Here is a 7,431-nt window from a genome sequence, read left to right on the forward strand (position 1 = left end):
TAGCATATCAATAATTCATCTCGTTAGGTGCAATATCCAGCTTTGTACTGTTTCTTTGTTTTTAATATTTGGTCAGATTTTACTTGTATCTTCTTATCAAATTGCCATGACAATTTATTTTACTGAAAACCGAAGATATTCGAGAACAGTGTATAGTAGTGGAATTCAAACTCTCTCTCTCTTTCACTCTCTCTCCCTCTGTATATATATATATATATATATATATATATATATATATATATATATATATATATATGTATAGTGCCCCGCAAAAGTTTTTAATACACATTTGAAACTGTCAGTTTTTTTTTTATTTCTAGCTTTCAAATGGTAATTAAATTTATTCTAAACACAGAAAATGTATTGAAACTAAGATAGGAACAGTGGGGAAAATAAAAAAAAAATAATTTAACACAAGGCGAAAAGAAAATTCAATAGTGAGCAACGCAAAATTTTACAACACATATCCAAAATAATATCTCGTATTTTGTAGCATAACTATTCTTGTTGATTACAGCATGCAAACATTTTAAGTAATCTCCTATGAACTTCTTCCATGTGTCTTGTGTTATTTTATTCCATTCTTCTACACAAATTCTCTCCAATTCTCGCTGATTTGAAGGTTCTCTTCTATGGACCCGTAATTTCAATTCTCCCCATAAATTCTCTATAGGGTTAAGATCGTAAGATTGACTAGACCACTTTAAAACATTCACTTTATTTAAATTAAACCAATTTTGTCTGAGTTTCGCAGTGTGTTTTGGATGGTTATCTTGTTGAAAGATCCAGTCTGATTCATAAGCTTCCTGGTTAATAACCTTCCAGCACGTTTGCTTATTTTTCGGGGACGACCTGATCTGGCCAAAAGAAGGGTTGATTTGTGAGACTTTCAGTGCCGAATTATTACTCCAACAAAGTTCAGTAGAACTATCAACTGTTTGGATATTATTCTATATCCCAATCCACTTTGATGAAGACTTACAATTCGTTTTCTTTCCCATGATGTGGTTGCTAACAATACAGTTATTACATAAAGAATGACACAATACTTTTACTAATTGCTTACTTTGATGTCTATTTGTTGTGGGGCTCAGTTGGGTCCACAACAACGACACGGGAAAACAAAACACGTAGTAGGTGGTTTACAAGTGTATTAAGAAAAGGTACAAGGATATAGAAAAAGATAAAGAGAATAGTAGTAGTTGCAGATATTTCTAAGATCTCGTTCCTCAATGTACAATATCCGTTGAGATCTCGCTCCACCGTACCAGCGTTAGGAGCTGATTATATAGAATCTGCTCTAGTCCATTATGGAGTGAGATCCGGTCTCACAACGCTATTGCATATTCCTGAACATTCTAGAAGCTTCTAAGCATTTTACCATGATAAAACGTCATAAAATTATCGAGAATCAAATGAAGTTGATATGTGTTGTAAACTTTTGTGGTGCTAATGATTGAGTTTTTCTCTTCGCATTGTGTTAACTTGTTATTTTCTATTTTTCCCACTGTTCCTATCTTAGTTTCAATGCATTTTCTATGTTTATAGAAAGTTTCACTACCATTTGGAAGCTAGAAATGCAAACACTGACAGTTTCAAATGTGTATCGTAAACTTTTGCGGCGCACTGTATATATATATATATATATATATATATATATATATATATATATATACATGCACACACACACACACACACACACACACACACACACACATATATATATATATATATATATATATATATATATATATATATAAGGCTTCCTTCAGTCTTGACAGACTATGGATACGCACCGTAAGGGTGCCTGCCCGTGAACTTTTTTGTGATAAGAGTTGCGCAATCTCCAACCACACCTCTCCTGACTCGACATTATTAAATACCAGTGGCAAGTGTTAAGGTTCAGGACGACTGGAAACAAAGCACAAAGCACATACAGCCCCTGGAATTCCCAAATGGTCACCAATGTGGTATTAGCCAGGCTCAACGTTGCTTAACTTCGGTGATCTGACGAGAACCAGTATGTCAACGTGATTATGCCATATATATATATATATATATATATATATATATATATATATATATATAGCCAGTAGAGTTTAGTTTCCTAGAAGTACATCCAATGAAACAACACGTGTCTACCAAAAAAGTGCTCAATGAGTGAACAGAGCATGTATATTAATTTTATTTATACAAACATTAATGGCTACATATGTGCATACATGTTTCTGTAATCACCCACGTTGGGGGATTACGTCTTCAGGCCAAGAACTACCTTCAAAAAGAAGACTTTTGAAGGTAGTTCTTGGCCTGAAGACGTAATCCCCCAACGTGGGTGATTACAGAAACATGTATGCACATATGTAGCCATTAATGTTTGTATAAATAAAATTAATATATATATATATATATATATATAGTGTCGGCAAAAAGGAAGTCCGCACTTGTAATTTAAAAAAAAAACTGCAAACGTAAGCTAAATTTAATGTAACTGCTTAAACAGCCTATATCTCATTTGATTCGCCTTTTATTCCTCTATAATTTGACCTCTTCATATTTGACTTGAATTGAAATATTCTAGTGTTCACGTCAATTAAAAAAATAACTTCAAATTGAGGAGGCAGCAAATAATTCGCTTAAAAACACCTACAATTATCGCCCCTAAATCAGTTTAAAATGTCCACCAACAGCCAACAAAGCATCTCTAATCGTAATTGTTGTTGTTCCAGGTTATACAACATAACATTTAGTCCATATGCCATGACTTTCTCTTAGTGATCGTCAGGAGCTCATTAATCTCAACTTTTCTGATTTATCCAATCGAGAAATCGGCTGCGGATTGAAATTTGATGAGAAAACGGTATGAAAGACTGTACAAAAGCACCAAACCACCGGCAGTACTCGTTGTGCCCCTAAATCTGGTCGTACTAGAGTTATTTCTTACAGGAAAGATAATGCTATCAATGTCCGCAGCCTAAAAACAGATTTGCAACGGCTTCCCAAATTTAACATCAGTGCAATCTTGTTAAAAAGTTCTCTTTCTAATGTCAATAACAGATTATAGGAATTTAATTTGCGAGGATATGTTGCAAGACGCAAGCCAATAATTTCTGTAAAGAACAAAAAGCGCCGTCTTGACTTCGTCAGATGCAATGATATTGGTCAAAAGTGCTTTTTAGCGACAAAAGCAAGTTCAATATGCTAGGCAGTGATAGTAGGCAGTACGTCCGTCGGAGGAAAGACGAAGAATTTAATCCTAGGTGCTCAGTTTCAACGCCGCAAAGTGGTGGGGGTTCAGTTTTGGTGTGGGCATTATTAGTACTAATTGTTCAGAGCCTATAGTTCGCTTTAATTAATTCGACCAAGTACATTAATATGTTGACTGAGCATTTTCTGCCCTATTTGTTTGGAATTTGAATGATAATCCCATATTCACGCAGGATAATGCTCCCATTCAAAACGCTGGCAATGTCAAGAGGTTTCTAGAAGAGCATAATATTCCGTGTTTGGGGTAGCTTGCAGAATATACAGACCTCAATCCTATCGAAAACGTATGGCATTACATCAAGCAACAGCTACGCAATGATCAAATTTCAAATTTGCAAAAACTTTGGACAAAAATGAAAGAAAAGTGGGATGCCCTTTCCTCTGAGTATTGCTGCAGACTAATTCAAGGAATTCCATAATGATTGCAGGCTGTCAAATTGCAGAAGGGCTATGCTACTAAATATTAACTAGTTCATTGTGTTCCTGTTGTATTTGCGTTGCATTAATGCCCTAAACTTACATTTAAATAGCAATTTTCTATTGTGCGGACTTTCTTTTCGCATCCACAATTTGAAGTTAATATTTTTCTAAATTGACGTGAACACTAAAATATTTCAATTAAAAGTCAAATATGAACAGGTAAAATTATAGAAGAATAAAAGGATAATCCAATGAGGTATAGTTTGTTTAAACAGTCACATTAAATTTAGCATAAATTTGCAGTTTTCGAAGAAATTACAAGTGCGGACTTTTATTTTGTCGCCTATATATATATATATATATATATATATATATATATACATATATATATATATATATATATATATATATATATATATATATATATGTGTGTGTGTGTGTGTGTGTGTGTGTGTGTGTGTTAGTGTTGGGACGATTTGTGAGAATCAGGAATCGGAATCTGAAAAATTTGAACTTTATTTCCGATTCAAAAACGTTCTTTCAATTTTTTTCCTAACAATAAAATGAAAGAAACGCAATTTTTTTATTTATTTATAGAAGTTGTTCATTCACAACATAAGAATAAGGTGTACATAATATGTTATATATCCCATTTTTAGTTTTAACATTGATTCTCAGTCTATTTTTTTAATGGTGACTTATTGTAACGAAAATAAACATTCGAAAGTTTACATTCCCATTATTTTGCTTACTTTTTCGCATCTATTCGCTAAACGTAGATAATCACCCTTTTAAGGAATTCAAACTTACTATTTATATAAAAAACATTAAACATGCACTAGACAAGGTCTTTCAGTTTCGTTCGCGCTAGCTGGACACTATTTTTTCTCAACGGGTTCTTCTGAAATAATTAATGTTTTCTGGTACTTCTTCGCTTTGGACATAAGAGAAAAATAAAGAGTTTGTCAAAATCTTAAATAAAATTCATAAACCTTATCGAAAAAAATATTTAAATTTAAACTAATATATCCACTAAAAAGAAAAAAAAAGTTTGATTCAAGCATTTGTTACTGCAGCTCAACAAAAAAGAAGTGAAAAAATATTACGAAATAAGTTTATTTGTGTCTTGTGTTCAAACTAATTATAGCGTGTTTTTAGTGAAAAACAAACTTAGGTTTAACTATGTTGAAGTAAAAATGAAAAATCTCTGTCCCATAAACCATGCATAAAGACTATTGATAACCGCTTGATATCGAAAATTAAACAAACGCTGGAAGAAACACAGCAAATAAATGTCCACAATCGAGCAAAAATGTTATGTTCTACTAGTATTTTGTTTAATTTTCGATTTTTGGGCGATTAGACAAGAGGAATATGTTAGAGTGGGTGGGAATTGATTATTATTTAATGTTTAATTTATGTGCGAAACTGGTTTTCTATTTGAAATTCTAATTTTTTCTCTATCCGTCACGTACTTAAAAAAGTAAAATCTCAGTTTGGGGAACTGATTTAGGTAAACGTGTTAATCTATTTTCCATTATTATTATCATTGTTGTTGCTGTTGTTGTTATTGTTTGTATGTATGTGTATATGCATGTTTGTATGTATGTTTGTATGTTTGTATGTATGTATGCATGTTTGTATGTTTGTTTGTATGTATGTATGTTTGTATGTATGTATGTGTGTCAGGTCATGTCATATGCTACTGGTACCATGTAACCCAGTACTACCTGCCTCATGGTCGGGTCACCGGCGACTAAACTGGTTCCCCAACCAGACTTGTTTGGTGAGGAGGGCGGCTAGTCTCCCTGAAGGATTAAAAACAAGACCTTCGAAAGGGCGAATGAACTCTTTTTCTGGGTCAACGGCCAACTAGCACCGTGTGTGTGTGTATATGTGTATTGGGGTGGAGAGGGCTCCCGTAAGCCGTGGTGAAGGCAACCTTTCTAGGAGAAGCAAATCTCTGATTTAAAAAACCATAAAGCGGGAGACCAGTACCCGCATTAAGCTGGTCTGCAGTTTAATTTGTTGCTGGCTATCTTGCTCTTGCTTGTTGCTGGATCTCAACATTTTGAACCGAGAGAGAGAGAGTCTTAGCTGTCGTACAAAGCTAAGACTCTGTAACATCATCTTTGTATAGATACTCCCTTAGGCATTTGGGCTCATGGATTTTAAATGTCTGAGGGAGTGGCACTCGTCTGACAAGACGTTGCAATCATTATGTATGTTTGTATGCATGTATGTACGTTTGTATTTATGTATGTATGTTTGTATGTATGTTTGTATGTATGTATGTATACACTTTTTTATTTATGTTTGTAAGCATGTATGTATGTTTGTATTTATGTAAGTATGTTTGTATGTATGTTTGTATGTATGCATATTTGTTTGTATGTATGTTTGTATGTATCTATGCATGTTTGTATGTATGTATGTTTGTATGCATGTATGTATGTATGTTTGTATTTGTGTATGTATGTATATTTGTATTATACATGTTTGTATGTATATATGTATGTATGTTTGTAGGTATGTATGTTTTTTGTATGTATGTTTGTATTTTTTTTCTTTTTACACTAACATGCATCAATCTAATAACAGAGCAAATCTTGCGAGAAAAACTATAAACATGACTCAACAGAGAGGAGGAAGAGGATAATTTACAAATACTCCACTCAATGTTAAAAATTGTTTTCTTAATAATAACATTATTATGTAGAAACTCATTCTTGACATGTAGGAGCTTTGTTTACCATTCCGCTTTTAGACTGTTTTCATATTTGGCATATTAATCGTCGATTTCCCATAATCCTTTATGCAAAATTCAAATAGCATTAACGACGAACAAATGCGAATGAGGTTTGTTTTATAAGAAAAACAAATCTTGTATCACAAATTGCAATCAATTACAAGGAAAACGTTTGCGAAAAATATTTAAGAAAAGTCTACTGTTATAATATACGCCCATGTGTATTCCAGGTGTATTTTTTTACGTTTTGCAAAATATATGCGGATATAACACAAAGATTTTCTGTCATTAAAACATTTTTATAAAACATCTAATCTCAAATTAAATTTGATGAATTTCGATCAGAATCGATATTTGTATAGAGATCAAGAAAATTTAGGAATTGTGCGATACGTACAGGGTGTCCATAAAGTCCGTGTGCATTAAAAATCTAACTGTATTTGCATTTGCGATAAAAAGAATTGTGAAAAGCATAATACAAGAGCAAATCTATATTTTATGGAAATTTTATTTATGTTTCCACATGTCCTCCATCTTTAGCAACACAAAAAGTAATACTAGCAATACAACAGGTAATATTAACAATACAAATGGTAAGACGATTTTGCAGTTCGCAGAAAACAGTTGTCAACTGATTTAGAGTAATACCGAAAATCACATAAGTTACTTTAGCTTATAAATTTTTTATGGGGTAGGTTTAGTTGTATACACAATTGTTTTCACATGTCACCATAAAAGTCTAATGGAGTTAATTCCAGTGAACATGAAGGCCAATATAATGACCCAACTCTTCTGATCAACCATGTTAAAAAATTCCTGATTTAAAAACCATATAACACACAGAACAAAGCAGTAAGGATATAAGTAAAAGTAGCTGTCACTGTTAATAACATGATCATCAAAAAATACGGCTTTATGATCCGATTTATTCGCAAAGCATACCACACATAAACTTTAGGAGAATACATTTCACGTTCAATAGTTTCATTTGGGCT

At 32.8% G+C, this 7,431-nt stretch overlaps 1 pseudogene; it reads right to left on the reverse strand.

Annotated features, from left to right (window-relative positions):
* Positions 1-1,930: 1,930 nt before the first annotated feature.
* Positions 1,931-2,047, reverse strand: LOC145259450 (5S ribosomal RNA; annotated as a pseudogene).
* Positions 2,048-7,431: the final 5,384 nt, after the last annotated feature.

The sequence above is a fragment of the Euprymna scolopes genome, chromosome 34, assembly GCF_053919585.1.
Source record: "Euprymna scolopes isolate OS-2025 chromosome 34, ASM5391958v1, whole genome shotgun sequence".
NCBI lineage: Eukaryota > Metazoa > Mollusca > Cephalopoda > Sepiida > Sepiolidae > Euprymna > Euprymna scolopes.